This window comes from Hyaena hyaena, unplaced genomic scaffold (genome assembly GCF_003009895.1).
Source record: "Hyaena hyaena isolate Hyena2069 unplaced genomic scaffold, ASM300989v1 scaffold_480, whole genome shotgun sequence".
NCBI lineage: Eukaryota > Metazoa > Chordata > Mammalia > Carnivora > Hyaenidae > Hyaena > Hyaena hyaena.
In genome coordinates, this window is record NW_024081108.1 from 1,041,419 (window position 1) to 1,066,395 (window position 24,977).

At 41.3% G+C, this 24,977-nt stretch overlaps 1 pseudogene; it reads right to left on the reverse strand.

The window, feature by feature from the left end:
- Positions 1–8,721: 8,721 nt before the first annotated feature.
- Positions 8,722–18,286, reverse strand: LOC120246614 (annotated as a pseudogene).
- Between the last annotated feature and the right edge of the window lie 6,691 nt (positions 18,287–24,977).

The following is a 24,977-nucleotide window of genomic DNA, read 5'->3' on the forward strand; positions in this document are numbered from 1 at the left end:
ACACAGATTCATCATAATGATGATTTGGGGGCCAGAAACGGAGCACAACCATAACTAAAAACCTAAAACATGAGAATGGCTTCCCAACAGCATGAAGGCAAGACTCTGAGAAGTGAAAGCATGAAATGCACTGAAGAAATTGTTAGTAGAATCCTGGCGACCTTCAAGGATGCTACTGGTGATAGCTTGGAGGGAAATCTGGAAAATAATATTGGAGACTAGAAGATAAGAGATTCTTGTTCGATATGACAGTAAATTTAGCAACACTGTCACATGCAAAAAATATCAAAACAAAACAAATACATCTAATGAATGAAGTGATCTAGCTAAGGAGATTTCCAGGCAGAGTGTTGAAAGTGTGCTTGATATCTTCTTGATGTTATAAACATGTGAGAGGGCAGATAAGCTGAAGGAAGGACTATCAAACAAAAAGGAATTAAGACTTTCTGCTTCTGAAATTTTCCAGATGACAGAAAATGCTAAAATTGTAAAATGTCTTCCAAGCAAAGATTGGATCTAGGGCTCTTCCAAGAAAACATTGTTTAAAGATGAAGCTGAGTCCTCATAACTTATAAAATCCCATTTTAAGGATTAATAAAAAGCTAAGGGAATACTTCAGAGAACTCCATGACTTCTAAGAAACTTAGGGGTATTGTCCCTCAGCAACTTCAACGAAAGCCCATGGTAGAAAATAGCTTATCTTGAAGAGATGTAAGGGTGTAGCTTTTGTCTAATGGAATGAGCCCCATCTACAACTCTTTTGCAAGTGACCTACAAAGTTGGGGGTTTTTTTAAATTGATATCAATGGAAATACTACCAGGTTGGACTGAGTGGATAGAAACCATACAAAATGAATGGTTTTGTCTCTTTAATTGATAGCTTTCAGTTCAAGAGGAGCTTCTCCTAAGCTGTATTTGAAACTCTATCCTGAAGGGACTGTACCTGAAGAGCTTAGCTGCCCCTAGACCTGATTCTAGGTGGTGAGATTCTGGCCTCGGAATAGATGATGTAGATAAAACTTCGAGAGCCTTGTGAAAGGGTAAGTGGATTTTGTATGTGTGAAGGAGATGAATCACTGGGGGCCAGGCACAGACTGTAGTGACCAGCCTCCCTGATGACCCCCAATAGTTCTTACCTCCTGGTATTCACGTCCCCATTTAGGCCCCTCTCACCACAGAACTGATCTATAGACCCACAGGATACTATGAAAATAACAGAGTGGACTTCACAAAAGACATTGCAGTCTCTACTTTGTTTTCTCTTGGATCACTCACTATGAGAGAAGCCACCTACCACATCACGAGAAGACACTCCAGTCCTATGGGGAGGTCCGTGTGGTGAGGACTCAAGACCTCCTGCCAGAAACCAGCACCACCTTACGGGGAATGTGTGTGAGCTACCTTAGAAGCAGAACCTGCAGCCCCGGTCAAGCAGCAGATGACCTCAGCCCTGGCCAACCTCCTTACAGAAACCTCGTGATATACCCTGAGGCACAACTATCCAGGTAAGCTTCTCCTGGGTTCCTGGCCCACAGAAATTGTATAAGATATTTATTGTTGGGGTATGTGGATGACTCAGTTGTTTAAACCTCTGACTCTTGATTCAGCTCAGGTCATGATCTCATCGTTTATGAGATCAAGCCCCACATCGAGCTCTGGTTTGACAGCAAGGAGCCTGCTTGGGATTCTCCCTCTCTCTTTCAGCCCCTCCTCTGCTCATGCACACCCTCTTGTGCGTGCTCTCTCTTTCACACTCTCAAAATAAATTTAAAAATTAATAAATGTTTATTGCTCTAAGCCACTAAGTTTGGGGTGCTTTGTTATGTATTAATAAAGAACACAGCCTGGTTTTATATGGGTAGGTATGTATTTAGCTATACTGTGTTGAACATTTAGACTGCTTCTAATTTTTCATCATTACAAATAGTACTACTATGAAGAAACTGATAAATAGTAAATTATTATTTATTAACCTCTTAGAATGCCTCTAACTTCCTAGAAGTGGCATCACTAGATATGAACCGTGTATGTTCCCAGCTGCATTATACAAGAGTATGCATTTTTTTTTTTTTTGCATGCTCAGCCATGCTTTTAAGAATCACAAGACAAGAATACCCACTATTGCTATTCTTATTTACTGGAGTAAATGCACTTAGAAAAGAAAATGAAATTAAAAGTGTAAATGAGGGGCGCCTGGTGGCTCAGTCAGTTAAGCATCCAACTTCGGCTCAGGTTGTGATCTCAAGTTCTGTGGATTCAAGCCTTGTGTTGGGCTCTGTGCTGACAGCTCAGAACCTGGAGTCTGCTTCAGATTCTGTGTCTCCCTCTCTCTCTCTATCTCTCTCTCTCTCTGCCCCTCTCCTGCTCGTGCTCTGTCTTTTACTGTCTCTCAAACACAAATAAATGTTAAAAAAAATTTTAAGTGTAAATGAGAGGAACAATTTAAACCTCCACTATGCTCATTTGATATAGTGAATATTTGGGAAAACACAAGAGAAACTATTGAAAACCACTGTGAATGACTAGAGAATTTGGTAAAGTGGCAAGAGTCCAAAGAACCATCGCTACCCCAGATCGAGTTCAAGAAGCTTTGAATAGAGGTCTGACCAAGTGTGTTTATACGTAGTAGCAGGAGAAAAATAGAGCTGCTTCTTAATTATATCCTACTGAGTTCATCTTTCAAGAAACAAATTACACAAACACCTTCAATAATTTTGGCTGTAGAGCACCTGAGTCTAACCTGTATAACTCTCAAGTGTGTGTCCATGCACTTATAAACCCTAATTATTGTGATGGGTAGTTGCCGCTGATTTTGAAACTGCAATTAGCAAGAGGGAAATAAGGGAGCACATGGTGACTGAAGCAGTTTGTCAGCCTGAACTTCCTCATTCCTTACCTCAATTCCTGTAGTTCCTCATACCCTTCAGATGATCTCCTCTGAGACTAACCAGTCAGGTCTTCACTGTTACTATTTTGCCTCGGAGTCCCTGCTGAGTCACTCTCCCATTCGTGGCAAGTGCTTACTTGTGAGAGTTCCTGCTGAGTTATCGGGTTCCTATCCTGGAGTGTATGTTCAAACCTAGGAGCCTAACTGAGCTGCTTCTTGAAGCCTTAACTTACAAGATTGCACGTGGGCAACTTTCAACTATCCATGGCCACAGGTCTCAGGAACAGGGGGGTCTTGATGCTGAACCCCGAACTGGTCTGCCTATGAGACTGACCCTCCTTTACCAGACCAGCTAGCAAGTGATAGATTTAATCATGATGTGCTGCCTTTGCTCATTCTGTGTACCTTCTCTGAAGAAGACGTCAGTGATAAGGAAGATGATAAACATGGTGGAAGGGAATAGAGAGAGGGAAGGGTACAATTAGTGAAACACAAATCTCCGGAGCAGCTTGGACTGTCTATAATCTCACCTGGCACTTTCAGGTCCACCTCCAGGCTCGGAGCCCTTGCAGAAATGTTTTAGAAACATGACCTTCATGCCATGTCCAACAAATAATCCTAAGGCTAAAGTGTGTTAAAAGGTAGAAAGAGTGCTCATTCCTGCAGTCTTCCCAGATATCAGATTGCTGAGGGCACTGGCCAGTAAAAGAGCCTCCGGGTGTCCACCCCAGGATGTGGGTGCTGACACTGTGTGAAGGAGGAAGAATCTTTAAGTGGCTTTTCAAGCACACGCAGAGAAGAATTTATTAATCTACAGGTAAAGGCCGCAAGTTGCCAGAAGCAAAAATACAGATGTTGCAATAATTGGTGCACCTTCTCTAAAGGAAACTACAGGGATCAGACCCTCCAATATGTGCAAATGAAGGTGGGGTTTGTGAGAAACTCTCATTTGTAGCTTGGTGGAGTCTACATTGAAGCAAGAGACACATTTACGCATAATAAATTGCAACCTAGGCCTATAGAGAGCAGAGTGACTGATTTTAAATGGTTAGAGAGAGAAAAAATATGAGAAAGTCATCCCCAGCACTCAACCTTCTATGAGGCTATTAAAATAGCCCATCCTGGAATCTCCAGAGCATGAATTTTCCATCATGGCTTTACAACACTCTACCATCTTTCCATCTATCCCATGAGATATTAAGTCATTCACAAAACAGATCTACAATTATTTTTATTTCATATGAATATATAGCATATCACGTTTGGTGAGTCAGAGAGAGGAAATTTGACATAAAATAAAAATAGGATCTTGTGAACTAAAAAAGAAAAAGTTGAAAAACACGGCTCTGTAGATAACTCTGGCTTATTAAATGGATGTAGAGCAGAAAAATGCATCAATGTCCTTTTTGAAAGTCAGACATGTTTTAATTCTTTGGGGTTTTAACCACGATTCATATTGAATTTCAAAAGCACATGTCTCAGACCATAATTCAGTTGGTCAGCCTCTTCTATGTGCTTGGCATGGAGCTAGGAACTGGTGGTATGGAGAGTAATAATGCACATCTGCCCAGAGAAAAGGACTGGAGGGTGACATTTTTGCTATTTTGCTAGCAGAAAGAAACACTGCACCAAGTGAGTTCAGTAAACATTCTGGAGAGCTCATTTTAAGGTCTTGGGCAAAGCCTGATAACCCCCTAATAATGCTGAGCAGCAAACAGCTTTTTAAAGCCATATTACATTATTGACTTTATAATGCATAATGTGCATCCAGACACAGCAGCATTACTTCCCTAATTATGTTTTGCTTATGCTAATATTAAAATTAGCCAGTATTCCCTGACCACCTTCAGAGAAAGAAGTAGCTTTAGAAACAGGCTGGGCAGCAAGATACAAAGGGATTCAAGATACCAAAGCCAAGAAGACAAGGCTTCTCTGTCCACCCTCTATTTCTGCCTCTCCAGGACATTTTTCTTTCATTCTTTCCTCTTTTTTTTTTCTTAGAAATTATATGAAAAAGTGTTTGTTGTGATCTTTAGAAAATTATGGGAGGAGAAAAAAACCCCACTTTTTAACTTATAGCCCCCAAAAGGGCTAGATATTGTACTGTTACATGCGTTATCTCTTTCAATCCTCTTGAAAGAGAACTTTCAACCACCTCCATTTAGACCTCAAACTTTCTCATTGATTAAGATCTTTCCATCTTATCTCTGAACTCAAGCAAAAGACCCTTCAGGCAAAACGTCCCCTGATGGGAAAGGAAACTACCCCTCAAGCAATAAGGACAGCCCTGAGCCAGCAAGCCCCTACCCATCATTGACTCCAAGAAAGTGATTAACTTGACCTTCCCTGCCCACCTACATGTACCCAGCAACCTTTGCCTCGATTTTCCCCTACAGAAAACTGGAAGAATTTTGGGCACTTTGGAGACAGTCTTTGAAATATTAGTTAGCTGTCTTCCCAGTGTGGGCCTCACTGAACTAAATTTTTTTCTTGTTTCACCTCCAGTCGTTTCACTGCCTTTGGATTGGTCAACAGTGAGTGGCTGAACCTGGTCTGTTTGGGACCTCCAAAGCCAGGTGCTCTTACACCTTTACTCCCCGGCTATACTCCCTAGAGCCCTGTGAAGCAGGCACTGTTATTATTATTTTAGAGATGAAGAAACTGAAGCACAAACACATAACATATAACCAATAAAAGATTGAACCGGAACTTGAATATTGATCTATCAACTTTAAGACCTATTTCTTTCAACCATCCAATAGACTCCAATCTTTAACATCCCAATTTACCAACAGCCCAGAGAGAAATGTGCAAAGGAGAAGAACCACCAGTTTGCAGAAAAGTCTCTTAAGCACATTTTTTTAGGTGTTCACGTATACTCATAAGAGAAATGCAAATTAAAAACTTCACTTATCAATGTATCAGAGCTGAAAAACATTCAGTGTCACCCTGTGGCCATGAGCCGTGGGAAGACAGGCTTGCTCGTGCACTGTGGGTGACAGTGCAGATGAGCGGCACTATTCCAGAGGCCCTTTGGCAATTCCTACCAAATGGCTCTTTCTCCATTTTTCCCTTCAGGTATACTTGCATTTGTGAAAAATAACATATGCACAAGATTATTCACCGCAACTTAAATAGCAAAGGACTGAAACACCCTGATTTTCATTAATAGGAGACTTATAAATTATGGTCATTCACACAAAGAATTCTACACAGGCAGTAAAAAATGAGGATTATTGTTGATGTAATTTACTAAGTGAATTCTGCATCTGCAGAACAAGTACCACGTGCTTCCATTTGTGTGAAGGGGAAAATATATGCAAGTCTCTGTATTTAACTAGACTGTTAAGACATTTGTAACCAGGGTTGCCTCCAACAGGAGGCTGGTGGCGGGAAGAATGGCAGATCTGTGCCATTTGAATTTTGAAACAAGTAAGTGTGTAACCTATTTTTTAAAGTAAAAATTACAAATTAAAAAGGAACAAATTAATTGTCATCAAGAACACCATTTTTAACTCAGAATAATGAAAGGCGCTGGTGCTTAACCAGTTTAAACCTGAAAGTTGTGCAAACTGATATAAAATCACTAGCAGCGAGCTTGCTCTCTGGCTGGTCACATCTTGGGAGCTACTTCCTTAAATTGCTGTTAAGGCTACGAGTTGGATACTTTCCTTCTTTTTTTTTTTTTTTTTTTTTTTTTTTTTTTTTTTTTTTTTTTTTTTTTTTTTTTTTTTTTTTTTTTTTTTTTTTTTTTTTTTTTTTTTTTTTTTTTTTTTTTTGTAAGATTTTTTTTTTGTAAGATTTTTTTTTAATTTTTTTTTTTTATTTATTTCTAGGAGAGAGAGAGAGAGAGACAGCGTGAGCAGGGGAGGGTCAGAGAGAGAGGGAGACACAGACTCAGGAGCAGGCTCCAGGCTCTGAGCTGGCAGTCAGCACAGAGCCCGACGCGGGGCTCGAACCCACGAACCACGAGATCATGACCTAAAGAAAGTCGGACGCTTAACCGACTAAGCCACCCAGGCGCCCCGTCCTTCTTAAAACAATAATATTATAACAAGGATGACAACAATTTATGGAAGGGCTCCTCTTTGTAAAACTCAGAGTTTAGAGCTGTGGTTATATAGTCTCATTTAACCTTCCCAATAACCCTATAGAGCAGGACTATCAGCCCCATTTTCTTTTTTAATTTTTATTTTTGAGAGAGAGAGAGAGAACGAGCGAGCATGTGTGTGTGCACACCAGTAGGGGAGGGGCAGGGAGAGAAGGAGAGAATCTTAAAGATTAATTTTTTATTTTTATTAAAAATAATTTTTTTGTTGTTGTGTTTTATTTATTTTTGAGACAGAGAGAGACAGAGCAAGAGTGGGGAGGGGCAGAGAGAGAAGGAGACACAGAATCTGAAGCAGGCTCCAGGCTCTGGGCTGTCAGCACACAGCCCGATGCGGGGCTCCAACGCATGAACCGTGAGATCATGACCAGAACCAAAGTCAGACGCTTAACCGACTGAGCCACCCAGGTGCCCCAAGATTAATTTTTTTAAGTTTATTTATTTTGAGAGAAACAGAGAGAGACTGCAAGCAAGGGGAGGAGCAGAGAGAGAGGGAGACAAAGGATCTGAAGGGGGCTCTGCGGTGACAGCACAGAGCCCATTGTGGGATTTGAACTCACGAACACTGTGAGATGGTGACCTGAGGCGAAGTCAGATGCTTAACTGACTGAGCCACCCAGGTGCCTTAAGCCGGCTCCGTGCTGTCAGTGTCGGGTGCTATCCCACAATGCTCAGATCATGATCTGAGCGGAAATCAAGAGTTGGACACTCAACCAGCTGAGCTACCCAGGTGCCCCAGCACCATTTTAAAGGAAGAGAACATACAGACTTGGATAAAAGAATATTGTCTCTTTTAATTGATTTCTAGATAGTATGAAGCAACTGTTTCCCAATACATATGCCTTTTTTTCAAAATGTTTTATTTATTTCTAGGAGAGAGAGAGAGAGAGAGAGCGTGAGCAGGGGAGGGTCAGAGAGAGAGGGAGTCACAGACTGAAATAGGCTCCAGGCTCTGAGCTGGCAGTCAGCACAGAGCCCGACACGGGGCTCGAACCCATGAACCGAGAGGTCATGACCTCAGCGAAAAGTCGGACGCTTAACCGACTAAGCCACCCAGGCGCCCCTACATATGGCTTTGAGAGGCAAAAGAATTTTCTTTGAAAGGCCTTTAGGAATCCACCATGCCGCGCAGAAAGTAAAGATGCTGCCACCGAATTTGTTCCACAGAAATTATTCTAAAGGACTCTTCTCACAGTCAAGTGCTACTCAGTAAAAATAGTCTGTGGATTATACAAGAGGTTCTAATGTTTTAAAGCAGGAAAAATCCCATAAAACTCCAGCAGCCAGAGACTCCGTTCTCGGTCCCGGCGATTCCCCCGCTACAGCGTGCAGAAAACAAGAGCTCCTCTTTTAACACAAAAAGCACCAGATTCTGTTCTCACCACACTATGATGAAAATCACCTCGGTATCCCCTTCCCCATCGCATGCACTAGCCTCGAGCAGGTTTCGGAGTTTAGGATAAAAGCCTGACATATTAAAAAGTGCATCAGAAACTCTCCACTACAATATCCTTGATGTTTTATTATTGAAGTAAAGACAACAGAATCAATCATTCAGCCTTGGGCTTGTCCCCCGTCACTGCAGAGGGGGCTTGAACTGAAGTTACGGTGCTGGCAAGAAACGCTTACAAATCGCTTCTCCATTTCCCTGTCGCCCCAGCGGGTACCTCGTCAGCCCACGCTCTCCAGCCTCCTCGCTCTTAGCCATGAGTTGCATCACACCTCACTACAGGCTCCCAGAGGAAGGGCTGCTGTGTTCGCCTTCAGAGGCAAAGGAGTCTGAAAACAGCTTTTTCATCAAGTTGCCGTTTGGGTTCTCGGGTGTGCTACGAGGATTGCGTTCAAATTCGAACTTCTCGAACTTCTCGAGGATAAAAACTATTGGCACCACTCTAAGGGCGGGAGGTGGTGCGTGGAGCACTGGAAAGGGACATCATAGAAATCATTTTATTTTCCCTTTGGGTTTTGTTTATTGCTTCCAAATGATTCAGTCCCATAAGACATATTATAAACCACCTATTTACAGCAAGGCATTGTCTTAGGCATCGAGGACGCAGACAAATACAAAACCAAGTCCCTGCCTCCACCGAGTTTAATATTCTACTGGATGATACAGAAATATACAGGTAATTACAAATAATTTGTCAGGTAAGTGGTACGTGACACAGACAAAAATTAAACCAAATAAGGGAGTAGAAACTAAGGACGGGTACATCCTTGTTAGGGGGCCAGGGGAGGGGTCTCTGAGGAGGGGACACTTCCAAAGAGACCTGGATGAAGCCTGTAGCTATTCTGGGAAGAGAGTCTAATCCGGAGGGAATAGCAAGGTCAAGGTCCCAAGACAGGAGGGGGTTTGGCAGAAATAGTGGAGGGCTACACAGGAAGGATGAAGGAGACAAAGGGAGAGTGGAAGGAAAGAAAAGGGGTGAGAAAAATAGCTGAGATTCCTGAAGGAGACTATAGGTCACGATAAGGACTTTGGACCTGGGGAACCCATTAAAAGGCTTTGAGCAGGTGACATAACAAGGCCATATTGTGAGCTGCCTTATGAAGAGGTCCACAGGATGTGACAAGGAACGAGGACCTGTGGTCCAAAGCCCAATGGCTGATCTCGGAAGTAGATCCTTGTGCCCTGGTCAAATGTTGAGATGACTGCAGCCCGGATCAACACGTGGACCGTGACTTCGCAAGAATCTGTGAGTCAGAGGCACCCGACTAAACTGCTCTCGGTTTCCTGGGGCACCTGGGTGGCTCAGTCGATTAAATGTCTGACTCTTGGTTTTGGCTCAGGTCATGATCTCACAGTTTGTGAGTTCAACCTCCATGTGCGGTTCTGTGCTGACAGCTCAGAGCCTGCAGCTTGCTTTGGATTCTGTGTCTCCCTCTCTGTCTGGTCTTCTCCTGATCATTCTCTATCTGTCAAAAATAAATAAATATTAAACGATTTTTTTTCTTAAACTGCTCTTGGTTTCCTGACCCACAGAAACAGTAATAATACACAGGCTTGTTGCTTTTAAGTCATTATGTTTGGGGATGTTATTATAGCAATAGATAACTAATACAGAGGAATCAGAGTAGAAGCCAAAAGACCAGTTATAGGCCACTGCAGTAGTCAAGAACCAATAACAGAGTAGGGCAGTGATGGTGGACATGCTGAGAAGTAGGCCTGGGCAGGACAGACACTGGAAATAAGCAACATGTACTTTGTGACCTGGAGAGGGAAAGCAAAAGCCAAGGCCCTGATTTCCACTCAGTGGACAATAACCATCAAGTCTCCCAGTGAAACAGCATGTTTGCAGTGACAGATGGAAAGAATATTCTAGAAGGATTTTGACACTGGCTCCTACAGAAAGTTATGGGGACAAGAAGTCTAAGGAAATGTCCTGACCTGAGCCTTATCTAGGACTGTGTGGCAGGGGTTGCAATTTGATTCAAGGACCTGGCAAAATGAAGGCAACAGGATGTGGCATCAGCCTGAACTTGCAGAGCAAATGACAACCAAACGAACACTTTTGTTTGGTTAAAGTGATCAGAGAAACTCACATGAATAAATATGTCAGTCCAAGTGGCTAGGATTAAAAATTTCTAAAAAACCAGGGCTCGTGGGTGGCTCATTCAGTTAAGTGTCCAACTCGTGATTTCAGCTCAGGTCATGATCTCATCATTTGTGAGATTGAGTCCCTCATCAGGCTCTGCACTGACAGCACAGAGCCTGCTTGGGATTCTCTCTCTCTCCTCTCTGCCCTTCCCTCTGCACTCTCTCTCTCTCTCAAAATAAATAAACAAACTTTTTAAAAAATATTTAAAAACCATACTCTTAAGTACTCCCCAATCCAGGACAGGTCACCAGGTAACTGTAAAAACAGGAACTCACCTCTGCTATGTACACTCAGTTCTCAGAATCAAGCTGTTGCCTGAATGTGCAAGCACTGGCCCTAGAGACAATTTAACCCATTGGTTCAGACCATGGATCGTGACATCAGGAAGGTTGGGGTAGGAAGTCTAGCTCCTCTGATGCTAACTGTGTAATCTACAAACTTATTTGAATTCCTCAGACTTCAGTTTTCTAGACTGCAAAATTAGGAATAATAAGGGTACTTAGTACCTTTAGTATAACAATGGGCAGATAGAAGGACCTTGATAAGAGAACATGCATGTTTTCCTTCTCACAGTGCCTAGAATATAGTAAGTTCTCAGTAAACGAGCCTTGAGCTGCCACATGTGAATCGTCACTTGCCACTGCTATTCTGATTCCTGGAGAAACTCACACAGTAATTGAAGGAGGAGGCAGTGTCCTCCCTCCTTCTGCACTACGGTGTCAGAGATTAAAAACAGCAGGGTACACACATCCCTATACAGCTATCCTTCTAGGAAAAGCTGTGATCAAACACCCACTTTACCCCATCAGTGGACACACCTGCTGATTCCCTCTACTGTCTTCTCACCCTTGATCTGGGAGCTTTTATAATGCCTTAAAGAGAAGTCCAACTGCTAGATGAAGGAGGCTCAAATGAAGACATGGCAGATTTATTGGGAAAACAATACTCTACTTGGGACCACTGGGTGGCTCAGTTGGTTAAGTGTCTGACTTTGGCTCAGGTCATGATCTCACAGTTTGTGGGTTTGAGCCCCGTGTCGGGCTCTGTGCTGACCGCTAGCTCAGAGCTTGGAGCCTGCTTCAGAGTCTGTGTCTCCCTCTCTCTCTGACCCTCCCCTGCTCACGCTGTCTCTCTCTCTCTCAGAAAAAAATAAAACATTAAAAAAAAAATACTCTACAGAGTCACTCTTTTCAAGACATTTCATGCACGCTGGGGCACCACATCTGCTCTGCTGGCATTTACTTCTGCTTTGTGACTCACTGATATACAATAGACATCCCGCAGACTAAGTAGGTCAAGATGTTGGTGGGTCACCAGAAGACAAAGTGCCCACCAAGGCACCCACAGTGTGCAGGCTAAACTCAAGGCCTGTCATGCCATAAGCACAAGACACTCCTGCCTGGAAGGGACACCCCCATGCCTCCGCATGTGGGGGCTTGCCAATAAGAGCTAACGTATGACATTGAAAGGCATATTCAGCAGCTGAGAGGTTCAGAAGCAAAAAATATCAAAACACAAAGCCACCAACTTAATCTGCTGGAAAGAGTGGTCACCTTCATGAATGATAATACCACCAGCCAAGACCACCATGAAAACATGTAGTAATGTTACTGACAAGCCAAGCAAATGTATGCAAGGATATACAAGACCACATTATACATTATAATCAAAAACTCATTACTAATGCATATAATAGGAAAGAACAACAGGAAAGAACAAAATGTTTTTTTTTTTTTTTGGTATATATCTAATCTCAGATACATCCACCTGAATCCAACCAGATGTCATCAGCTTGGCGTCCTGTGCTAAAAAGAAAAGACTTCAAAAAATCCGAACGTACTTGTAAATCCAATTGCTTTTCTTTTAGGCCTATAATTAAGCCATAACCTCCTTACACCCACAAACAATTTATATTTGGAAATAGAAGAATCAAAAGATACACAATTTGCTAATTTTCTTAATATTCTTCCCCCTGTGGATCTTTGCCAGCATTCTGTCATCCCTAATCTACAGTGTCAATTTGACAGTTAAACCAAACAAGAGCTAATGTTTGTGGCAGGAGAAAGTAATCAGCACATGCATTCGTTAGCATCCTGCTCACACATTCAATGTCAATTATAAATATTTGCTTGGGATAACCTCTGCCACCATCATTGGAGTCATTACTACCTGTAACTACGTGATACAGAGTCAAGCTTCTGGCATTTTGCAGCTGGGACTCAAGAATTATCAACATGTTCATAAACTAACACTTGGGTCCCAGCAGAGTGTCTGCTCAAGATAACAAATGATTATCCTAGGCCATGCAACTGCAAGTCAAACTCTGATTTATGAGTTTCACAATTATGTTTCTGGGCTGCATCCATTAGCTTTTGTGGAAAGCTTTTTCACTTGCTATTTGGGGACATTTTTAGGGGACATCCAAGTACAGTTGGAACGGTACATTGGCAGATAGTGCAGGATTCCTGAGGGAACTCCGGATCCCACTAAATGCGAGGGAAGCTGTTAGTGCCCCGCCCAGATTCCTTTTAAAGGCAGGTGCACCTGTCGCTCAGCTGCTGTAAGTGGTGGCTGCTAACAACTCGCAGCTGCTCCTTTCTCGAGGGAACTGCCCTCCCCCCAACTGGGGCCATCTTGACCTGGAAGCTATGCTCTCCCCACCCCGTCTTCCCCAGACCTCAGCCAATGACTTACTGACATGAAGTACAAACGGCAAGTCGCTTCTCTTAAGGGAGGGATGACCATCTCTGTGATGCGGTTCATGCTCCAGAACTTCCCCGGGGGTAGGGGGACAGGCTGAAGCTAGTCTCCCCAAGGAGATCACCTCCTTTCTTAGTTTTCTTCCTTTAACTTGTCCTTGTTCTCTCACTCATCTCCTCCTGAGAGGACTCTGAAAAAAATCACTTGAAAATGAACCCCCATCTCAGAGTCTGCTTTTAGGGAGCACAACCTAAAACACTAAGAACTTCTCTTTGCCCAGAATGGGACTGTGCTACTGGCAGAGCACACCATGAACCCTAAGCCCCCCCACGTGAACTCATTGCTATTTCCTAAATACTTGAAACAGGTGAGTCTTTCACTTGCAGTGATCTAGAGAGAGAGACTCAGTCCACAGACTGCATCCCATCCACCCATAGCACCTGGCACAGTTCTGGTGGGATTCCTCAACCCTGACCAACAAAATCCTCCTCGACCTTTTCTAGAAATCATTAGAAAAAGACCCAAGACCCAGTAGAAAAATAGGCATAGAATATTAACAAAAACGGACCAATAAAATGGAGATAGAGACATGAAACGTAACAGATGCTTATCCTCACTCATAATAAGTGAAATATGAATTAAAACTACAATGGAATACTATTTTTCAACCATGAGACTGGGAAACATGCAAAATATAAGTTTTCATCCTGTCCATATATCTAGGTTCTTCGTCCCCTGTTACAAAGGAATTGTTAGTCCAAGAAACAGCCCTGAGGAGTTTCACTGGTGGGAAGTGAAACTGAGAAAGCTGCACAAACCCTGCAGGGATGTGGGTGAAAGAGACTGCAAACCTTTATTATTAACCTGAACATCTACCTCCTCAGAAATGTTACATGTTATATTGTGTTTCTTCTTCAGGTCGTAAAGAACATGCTGTTTTCCTTTTCCTTCAATTTCTCACTTTCGCCTGAAGTCTTTCTCTCTTTAACACCACAAAATGGACCACTCCCTTCCGTTTGTCATATTTTTTCTACCTGTCTTACTGCAAAGTGGAATTAAATGGACTATGCATTTTCTTCTCTCACACCGTGCCTGCTAGTTAGATGTATACGTGTCTGTTTTCGCACAGATCTAAGTGATTTATTGTGTTATTTTTCCCAAATATTCACTTGATCGCTCTTAGAAGGATTGCATCTCTTCATTCCAATCATGTCAAGCTTGGTTTTATAACTTGCACTGGCCAGTGAAATATGAGCACAAGTGACATAGGCTACGTCCACCCAGAAGCCTTAGGCCATCACACCCAAGATGGGACAGCACATCTATTCATTCATATACTGCTCACACATCACCATCTAATGCCTTCCTCTCATTCTTTCCCCTACTGCAAGATCATCCCCAGATCATCCCCAGCACGTCCTAAAAATGGCTTGTTCTTTCAGCCTGGGTTCTGGAATAAAAACAACACAGAACAGTGAGACAAGAAACATAAAACATAAGTGAAAAACAAACCATTGTGGTCTTAAGCCTCTTAGATTTGGGAGTCATTTGTTACAGCTCTAAAACCTAGCCCAGCTGTCTGCTAAGTCTATAAACTCCAATGCATCTTATTTTCCTCTATATCCCAAATAGCGCCCAGCATAATCTTTTGATTAGTACCTTTGTGTAGTACACATTCAATAAAAATTGGCTAAAATTTTTCCTCTCTCTTTCCTTTCTGAACCACTTAGTCCAGAAGCCTTTATGAGGGGCCACGGAAGGTAGGTGCTTGGTAGAAATGTGAACAGATGTAGAGTCCCAGAGCAGGGTGCCAGAGACAGACAGGGTGAGAAGATCAAATAAGTAAATATACTATGGATTACAGGAGTCAAATTTCTCATTACCGGAGAAGGGAGTTACATATAGGGAAAGGAAGAAAATTATAATGAACCCTATATTGTTGGATTAGAATTGGAGATATTAATGGGAACACGTGGCTTTCAATATATGTAAATAGATAAACATAATTAAATGTGTGTGTATATACAAATTTCCTAACTCTGTCCCCGGAAAGGGCCTGGGGACAGCAACTCCCTAATAGAAATGACCCAACACCCAGGTCTTCCTTCTCAATGCCATTCTCCACTAAAGAAATCAGAGTTCCTTGGAAAAACAGCTGATTCCCAAGGAAAGATGAGCCTGGAACATCTTGTTCAACCATAACTAAGGAAGTGCAAGAAAGTGCTCCAAAAAACAAAAAAAAGAGAGAGAGATCACATGTCAAGAGGAAGCCACTTTGAAGAGGTTCCCACTGGCTACATCTGAGACAATTAGAGCATTAAAATAAATAGAGTAATCAATTAAACCCCATGAAACAATGGAGGAACATTATATAAATACATAAATATTTAGATAGATAAGTGGAGAAATTGAAGGTTTGATGAGGAACAGAATATGTGCATAATCTTAAAGTACATCCCCTCAAAATAGTCACCAATTACTAAGGAAAACATAGTAAATTTACACTGGAAAAAGCCAGCAAATACCTTCGTGATTCAGTGACCCAAGTTAACATCACCAGTAATGAAACAAAGTAAAATGTGTCTGCTGACAGACCGCAATGAGCCACGGGATCACGCCCATGATATCCCTGCCAGATGCATAATCCAGATCTACTCGTGGGGAGGCATCAGACAAACCCAAATTGAAGGACATTCTATAAAATGACTGGCCTGTGATCTTCAAAATTCTCAAGGTTATGATAGTCAAGGGAAGATTTAAAAACTGTACAGGATTAAAGGAAAGTAAAGAGAAATGAAAACCAACGTGGCCAGGAACGGCCAGAGTGCTGGCAGCCACTAGAAGAAGCCAAGACTGGATTGTCCCCTAATGCCTCCAGAGGGAGGCATGTAAGGCTTCATTTAGCCTTAATGAAACTGGTTTTGGCCTGTTGGCCTCACGAACTGTAAGAGAAAAGATTGCTGTTGTTTTAAACAGTTCATGGTGATTTGTTAAAACAATGACTGGAAACTAATATGGAATCAATCCCTAATACTTAGTGGCTTGCCAAGAAATAGGTGTTGCTTTATCTGGCCTACTCTCCGTTACCAACGAGTTGAAGAAAGACTGGGGGTATTCAACCATGCCCATCCCATCATGCTTGAAGGTCCAAGCAAAATCACAGATCTAATACACTATTAAAGTGGCTTCATCTTCAAAAAGAAGGTTAACAATAAAATACTTCATATTCATGAAGAAGTAGATGTCCTTGTTAATTAAGGATTGTACTCTCTTTTCATCCACAGTTCTAAGGGGTTTTAGACAGCTTTACTACATTTATTTCCCAATCGTGGCATGCCACAGGGCATCACTTGATCTAACAATTCAGCGATAGCAGGAGGTAACAGTCAGGGCTCTCCAGAGAAACAAAAGCAACAGGATGTGGAGATGGAGATGGAGATAGAGTTAGAGAGAGAAAGAGATTTATTTTAAGGAATTGACTCATGTGCTTTGGAGGCTTGAGAAGTCCAAACTCTGCAGGGTAAGCCAGCAGTCTGGAGACTCTAGAAGGAATTGCAGTTTGAGTCCAAAGGCAGTCGCTGGCAGAATTCTTTCTTGCTTGGAGAAGCTGGTCTTTTTCTATTAATACCTTCACCTGACTGGATGAGGCCCACCCACACTATGGAGTTAATATGCTTAATTTAAACTCTACTGATTTAAATGTTAATCTCACTGAAAGATACCTTCACAAAACATCTAGAAAAATGTTTTTACCAAATATCTGAGTCCCAATGCCTAGCCAAGTTGACACATTAACTATCACACAGGGAAAAAAAGAACTGCTGTCATTGTTCTGGACATATGTGTAGAACAAGGTGCATCTCTTTGGATTCAAGGTCACTCACTTTGGTCTCATGTCATTCAGTGATACATATACTTTTTTCATGCTGTATTATCTATAATTAGTATAAAGACTTTCCAATCACATCACCTAGAGACTGTTTTACTGCACTGTTTGGCCACTAGTCTCTTTTCTTTCTTGTTAGCAATGGTGAGGCAGATACCCTTTCCATGGTGAAGAGAAGTCCATGGCTTTCCCCTTTACCAATAACAAAAATGTTGGAGAGTCAGGTGGCAAAGCTGTTGCCATTGGCATCTTTCACATGAAGTACATCAAAAGAACCAGGGTGGGGGCGCCTGGGTGGCTTAGTCGGTTAAGCGTCCGACTTTCACTTAGGTCATGATCTCACGGTTCGTGGGTTTGAGCCCCGCGTCGGGCTCTGTGCTGACTGCCAGATCAGAGCCTAGAGCCTGTTTCAGCCTGTGACTCCCTCTCTCTCTGACCCTCCCCTGCTCACGCTGTCTCTCTCTCTCTCCTAGAAATAAATAAAACATTAAAAAAAAAAAATAAAGAACCAGGGTGTCTCTCTCTGTTGGTGATCACACCAATTCTTCCCAGGTCAGCACCTCTGGGGTCACCATATACAGATTACCAGTATCAAACTTGATGAAACCTGTAATCTCTCCAGTCTCCAAATCAATCTGAATGATGTCATTCACATTGATGAGAGGATCAAGATAGAGGATGATGAGAGCATCATGTCACCAGATGAAGGATTCCTTTTATCCCCATAAAGATCTTTCTTACATTTCACAACTTATACTTGGCCTCCTCAGGTGTAATCCAAGGGACAGCAAAGTGACCCTTGGTGTCATAGATCCTACAGAAACTCTCCCCAGTCTGATGACATCCATAAAACCAGCAGGGGAGGGTATATCAGTTCGGACTTGCCATCCATCTTAATAAAACACTGCATACAGATCTTCTTTCTTCATCTCCTGTCAGCACATGCTTAAGTCTGTTCCTTAGGCAAAATGATAAGAGGGACACATTCTCTCACCTTAATGGGAACCAGTAGATGGACGAGGCACAAACACGCCATTCAATTTATCCAACATCCAATGCTTTGGAGGTGCTGTGTGCTTTAGATGCTTCTTGGGACCATGAGCCATGTCTGCACTTGACATGAAAAGTATATGCAGTATATACTTTTATTTCATGGTTTTGTTGCTTTTTTTTTTAACCTAGTTTTCAATTTTAGGAGGAAAAGCAGCCTTGAGCATCATCAAAGTTTTGGGCTCTTTTTACCACAGTGACTAATGCATTTTGTAACCACCTCATTAGCATAAAGTTGTATAGGAAAGTTTTTTCCTCGGCATTCATGGAGGGAGAAAATGTAGCCCCAACTGCTTTTACAGACCTGCATCAAGAAATGCTATTCTCAGGATCAGATCTTAAGGGAGCTAGAGAAGAGAACTAAGATGTGAAGATATTTTTGCCTAAAAGTTTTCGGCTGATTTTATTTAGGACAGTCTAATCCATTCACTACAGAAAAGAAAGAGAAGAGTTCATCTGTGGCAGAAATTACCACAAGCCACTCATTCTGTTTCAGAACATAATGCTGTTTCTTCTGCCAGGGACAGAAAGGACACTCACATCTTGGATCCAACTTCTTTTTTTTTTTTAATGTTTTATTTATTTCCTTTTTTTAAATAGTTTATTGTAAAGTTGGTTTCCATACAACACCCAGGGCTCATTCCCACAAGTGCCCTCCTCCATACCCATCACCCTCCTTTTGGATTCAACTTCTAACTGTGACGCCGTGAGCAGGAAAATGAAAGTCAGTCTTTCACAGGACTGAGAAATGTCTTTGCCCTCATGGCTTCCTAAGTTCTCTGGCTTCTCAGGAATATCAGCTGGGAAGGGATATGAGTCTCCAGCAAAAGAATGAAGAAAAGAGTGAACTGAGCCATTCAATAACCATAATGATGATTAATTAGTATCTGCTTTGTACTTGATGCTATGCTGAGTACCAGGAAGACAAGATGATAAAATATGGCCCCTGCTCCTCAGTCTAGTGGGAGCAACGAGTGAGAGAGCTACATGGAAAGAGTTGACAAACACAAAGGGGTATATGACTGTCTGAGGGTCTAGAAGGGTTTCACAGAGGAGGTGACCTTTGACCTTCACCTTGGAAGATGCTTTAAGAGCCCAGCAAGAGCAGTAACAGGAAACAGGATTCCAAGGGTGCCTGGGTGGCTTAGGTGGTTAAGCACCTGACTTTGGCTTAGGTCATGATCTCACAGTTTGTGAGTTCAAGCCCCACATTGGGCTTTGTGCTGTCAGTGGAGAGTCCACTTTGGATCCTCTGTCCCTCTCTCTCAAAAATAAATAAACATTTAAAAAAAAGAAAGAAAGAAAGAAAAGAGAGAATTCCAGAAACTTGGAGTTTTTTATTTACTCATTTTATTATTGATTATTGAAGTACAGAACATTCACTTAGAAAAATTACTTTGCCATAATTCCTTATTTTCTTTTTCTATGCATTTTAATATAAAATTGTGTTTACACTATATTTATAACTTTGTATATTGTTCATTCTTTTTTTTAATGTTAATTTACTTTTGAGAGAGAGAGAGACAGAGGGAGAGGGAGACACAGAATCTGAAGCAGGCTCCAGGTTCCACGCTGTCAGCACAGAGCTCAATGTGGGGATCAAACTCAGAAACCATGAGATCACGACCTGAGCTGAAGTCAGACGCTTGACCATTTAACCAACGGAGCCACCCAGGCACCCCTGTTCATTCTTAAAAACATATTCTATTGGCTAAAAAAAACTTGTCAAATCAATATTTGATAGCTTCTTAAAATCTCAGTATATTTACCATAAAATGTGTAAACATTAACCTATTGTGGAGTTTTGTGCTCCAAATTTTCATTTGGATGTTATTGTGTGTCAAGTTTTTCATATTTTAGAAGTGGAAATCCTGGATTAAAGTATATGAACATTAAAGGACACAAAAATGCCCCAATGTTTATAGCAGCAATGTCAACAATAGCCAAAGTATGGAAGGACCTCAGATGTCCTTGACTGAAGAATAGATAAAGAAGATGTGGTATATATATACCATGGAATATCACTCAGCAGTCAAAAAGAATGAAATCTTGCCATTTGCTCAGTGAAATAAGTCAGAGAAAGGCAAATATCATGCGATGTCACTCATATGTGGAATTTAAGAAACAAAAATATCTATAGCAAATATAAATAGAACACACAGACTTTTAAAAATCACTCAGACCTCAACAGATAAATGGCATGAACCACCGTCACAAAAGGGGATAATAAAACATTTAACATTTTTAGAAATAAAAGAAAGACAATTTTCCTATTAAATTGTCATTTAAATGGTATTGAAATGATATTAAAATATCATTATGCTATATGTCAACCAACCTGGATTTAAATTTATTTATTTTTTACTCCTACAGAAGACCTCACGGAGCCAAGTCCTGGGAGCAGGGAGCAAAGCAGAAGTGATTCGCAAAGCAGACTGGCCTTTCCTGCAGCCCCTTAAGCTGTGCATCTGGGGAAAGCAGCTAGCTTGAAGAGCTTCTCAGAAAACAGCAAACTAAGCATGAATTTCATTTCTTATACCCAAAGCACCCTCCTTTTATCCTGCTTGTGGCTTTGTCTGTATCTATTTCAAGCTACTCAGTTTACAGATCTAGCCAATGTCACACCATGTCATTATGCCATAAAGGAATTTCATGGTTCCTGTGTGTACCTCCCACCATCTGACTGCAGCAAGTGAATAAAGGTTCCAGTCCAGTTTAGAGCACAGTAAGAATCCAGACAGCTCTGAGTGGGGCCAACTGAACAGCCTCTCACCGCTCACCAATAGTACAACTAAGTACGTTGTGCTAATTATATTACTGCAAGATTCAAGCCACAACAAAATGACAGTAATCCAGACAGTGAGGTACTAGCTTAAGGAAAGACATATAGATCAATGAAATAGAACCAAGAATCCAGAAATAAACCTTGATATTTTCCATAAGAATGTCAAGACAATTCAATGGGGTAAGAATAGTCTTTTCAAGAAATAATCCTAGGACACTGGAAGTTCACATACAAAATAATGAAGCTGGACCATTATTTCATAAAATACAAAATACAAAAATTAACACAAAATGGATTAAAGACCTAAATGTAAAAGCTAAAGCTACAAAAGTCTTAGATGAAAACCTAGGCATAAATCTTCATCACCTTGGATTAGACAGTGGTTTCTTGGATAGAACACCAATAAGCACAAGTGACAAAAGAAAAATAGACTTTATCAAAAATTAAGTCTTGTGGGGACGCCTGGGGTCTCAGTCGGCTAAGTGTCCAACTTTGGCTCAGGTCACCATCTTGCAGTTTGTGGGTTCATGCCCCCCATCAGGCTCTGTGCTGACAACGCAGAGCCTGGAACATGCTTCAGATTCTGTCTCTCCCTCTCTCTCAAAAATAAATAAACATTAGAAAAAAATTAAAACTTGCACATTTCAAAGGATACTATCAAGAAAATAAAAAAGGGGGAGCCAGGGTGGCCCAGTCAGTTAAGCTTCCGACTTCAGTTCACATCATGATCTCATGGTCCGTGAATTTGTGCCCTACATCAGGCTCTGTGCTAACAGCCCAGAGCCTGGAGCCTGCTTTGGATTCTGTGTCTCACTCTCTCTCTCTGCCCCTCCCTCACTTGCACTCTGTCTCAAAAACAAATAAACATGAAAAAGAAAGAAAGAGAAAGAGAAAACACAAGGAGTGAAAGAAGATATATATTTATAAATCACACATATATATATGTAATTAAGGAATTGCATAATGAATGTATTAAAGTCTTAAAATTCAGCAACAAAATAAAAATAATCCTTGAGGGGCATCAGGGTGGCTCAGTCAGTTAAGTCTCCAATTCTGGATTTTGGCTCAGGTCACGATCTCATGGTTTGTGAGTTCTAGCTCTATGTCTGGCTCTATGCTAACAATGCAGTCTGCTTGGGTGGGATTTTCTCTCTCTCTCTGCCCTTCCAGGCCCCTTCTCAAAAATAAATAAATAAGCTTTAAAAAACATTGTTGAACCTAAGTCTTGTTTTTTAATACCATTCTTCAGTGGCATCAATAAAAGAAAAAGGACTCCTTGGAGAAATGGTTGCTTCTACGACTGATGTGAGAAATATTGTACAGAAAATGGCCCTGGAGCATATTATAGTACCAGAAAGTAAGGAAGTGCTCACACACACACACACACACACACATACACACACAATGATGGGGATATGTCAAAGGGACCCAGGAACCAACCTAAAAAGGATCTCAATGGCTTACGTTGAACAGTTGAGCAATAAAGGAGATAGTTTTGCATTATAAACCAAAATATAAAATAAATATCCATGAGTCCATATGAACATAAATAGATAATAGATGATAGATAGATGATAAGAAGAGATAAATATCATGCACAGAGGACTACCAAATATTTTATGTAGATATTCTTCCCTCAAGAGGTGATGCGTATCTCCCTACTCTTTAGATGTGGGTTGTGCATAGTGATTTCCTTGCAAAGAGTATAGTATGGAAAGGGAGAGGGGAGAAGCTTGATCTCAGCCAAGTGATCAAGGTTAATTAGCATCAACAGTGATAAGCCATGTCATAGAAAATGATGAAAACAGCACTTCACCTCTGTGAACTTACTCCACAAAACACATTATCCCTGTCTAATCATGAGAAAAACATCAGAAAATCCCAATTGAAGAACATTCTCTGAAACACTTGACCAGTATTTCTCTAAACTGTAGAAGTCATCAAAACCAAGGAATGTCTGAGAAACTGCCACAGACAAGAGGAGTCTGAAACATGACAACTAGATGCAGTGTGGTGTCCTGGATGGGATCCTGGAATAGAAAAAGGACAGTAGGTAAAAACTAAGGAAATCTGGATAAAATACAGATTTTAGTCAATAATAATGAATCAGTATTGGCTCACTGATTGTAACAAATGTATCGTAAGATGTTAATAAAGGGGAAAACTAGGTAGAGTGTGGGGAATAAGCTTGGGAATTCCCTGAGCCTGCATCCATGGGTTAACAAAGCAAAAAGAATTACAAAGCCGTAAGATACTCACACCCAAGTTTAGGTAAACAAGATTAGGCAAGAGGGTGGGGCAAAGGCCTCAATGCCAAGGTATATGAGGTAAATAAGATTAGGTATTCAGGGCAGATATACCCGCCAATGTAGTACTATAGCAGAAAGCTCCTTTCACAGGAAGGAAGGACCAAATTAGGTAAACAGGTAAATAGTGCTTTAGGCAGCTGCAGGATGAAGTTGCCCAGAGCATAGCTAATTAGCAAAAGAAAGGTGCCTTGTTGACCCTGAGGTTGCACATTCTATCTGTCTTATCCCCGAGGCTGGCTAGGATAAACAGACACAGTGCCTCATGTCTGCCGATTAATAACCATCTGCCAGGATTTTGTTTTATATTGACCCAAACCCCTAACACCGTGTATCTTCAAAACCCCCTTTCCCTTATGCCCATGAGTTAATGTTCACAGATTTATTGTCTTGTAAGGACACAAGTCTAAACCAGGCTGACTCCATAATAGGCTTTGTTTCCCCTCTAAACTAGAAGGCCTAAATTTCAGTTTCCCTGAAACTATCAGGCAGCTACACCTTGCCCAAGGCCGAAGAAACTGCCCATCACATCTCTCCACCACACTACCTTGGCAACACCCAATCAAGAAAGGCCAGCAACTATAGATAAACTCTGTTACCTAACGTTAAAGTTAACCCATTAGGCGCCAAACAAGACCCTAGACTTGCTCTGTAATTGGTTGAATTTAAAAGTACTCTAAATGTTGTAATTGGGTCTCACCAAAAGTAACAAATACTCTAGACAATGTGTATGGTTAAACCCGCTGTCAATGATATTGTATAATTATGATTGGATCACTGTTTCCATGCCACAATTTCTATAACTCCCCCATCACAAACCCCATAAAAACCCTAGTCTGCCTTTGTTTGGGGCTCACAGCACGGAACCACTGCGTTGGTGAGGTCTGTGAGCCCGAGCTCGAGCCTGTAATAAAGCCCTTTGCCTTTGCATGCGTGACTCGGTCTCCCCGGTGGTCTCTGGTCATTGAGGATACTGCAATCTGGGTATAACAGTCTCTTTGCAGATGCCCATCATGTTTGTAACCTTTCTGATCTTAATAAATATGGAGCAAGGACCCTTATTCAGGGCTCCTGTCTTCTCCTGGACATCAGCCTCTCTCTCATTTTAATCCTGTGTCCACTCTCTTGCTGGATGAGTGAACGTTAGACCCAGAGTCTACAACAGTAGAGGGTATACAGGACTCTTCTATGCTATCTTCACAATTTTCCTGTAAATCTAAAACTGTTCTTAAAAAGCTTATTTTAAAAAGACACAATATACAAAGTTTAGAAACAACTCAATTTAAAAACAGGCAAAGATCTGAAAAGACATTTGGCAGAAGGAGATACACAAATGACCAATAAGCACATGAAAAGAGGTTCAACACCATTTGTGTATAGGGAAATACAAATTAAAACCACAATAAGATATCACATCACCCCTACTAGGAATGCTATATAATCAAAAAGGTAAACAATAACAAGTGTTGAAAAGGATGCAAAGGAAACAGAACCCTCATATGTTGCTGGTAGAAATTAAAATCCTGCAGCATATTTGGAAAACACTTTGGCAGCTTCTCCAAAATTAAACCAAGAACTACAACATGACCCAGCAATTTCATTCCTAGTTACATAATCAAGAGAACTTAAAATGTATGTTCAAATAAAAACTAGTGT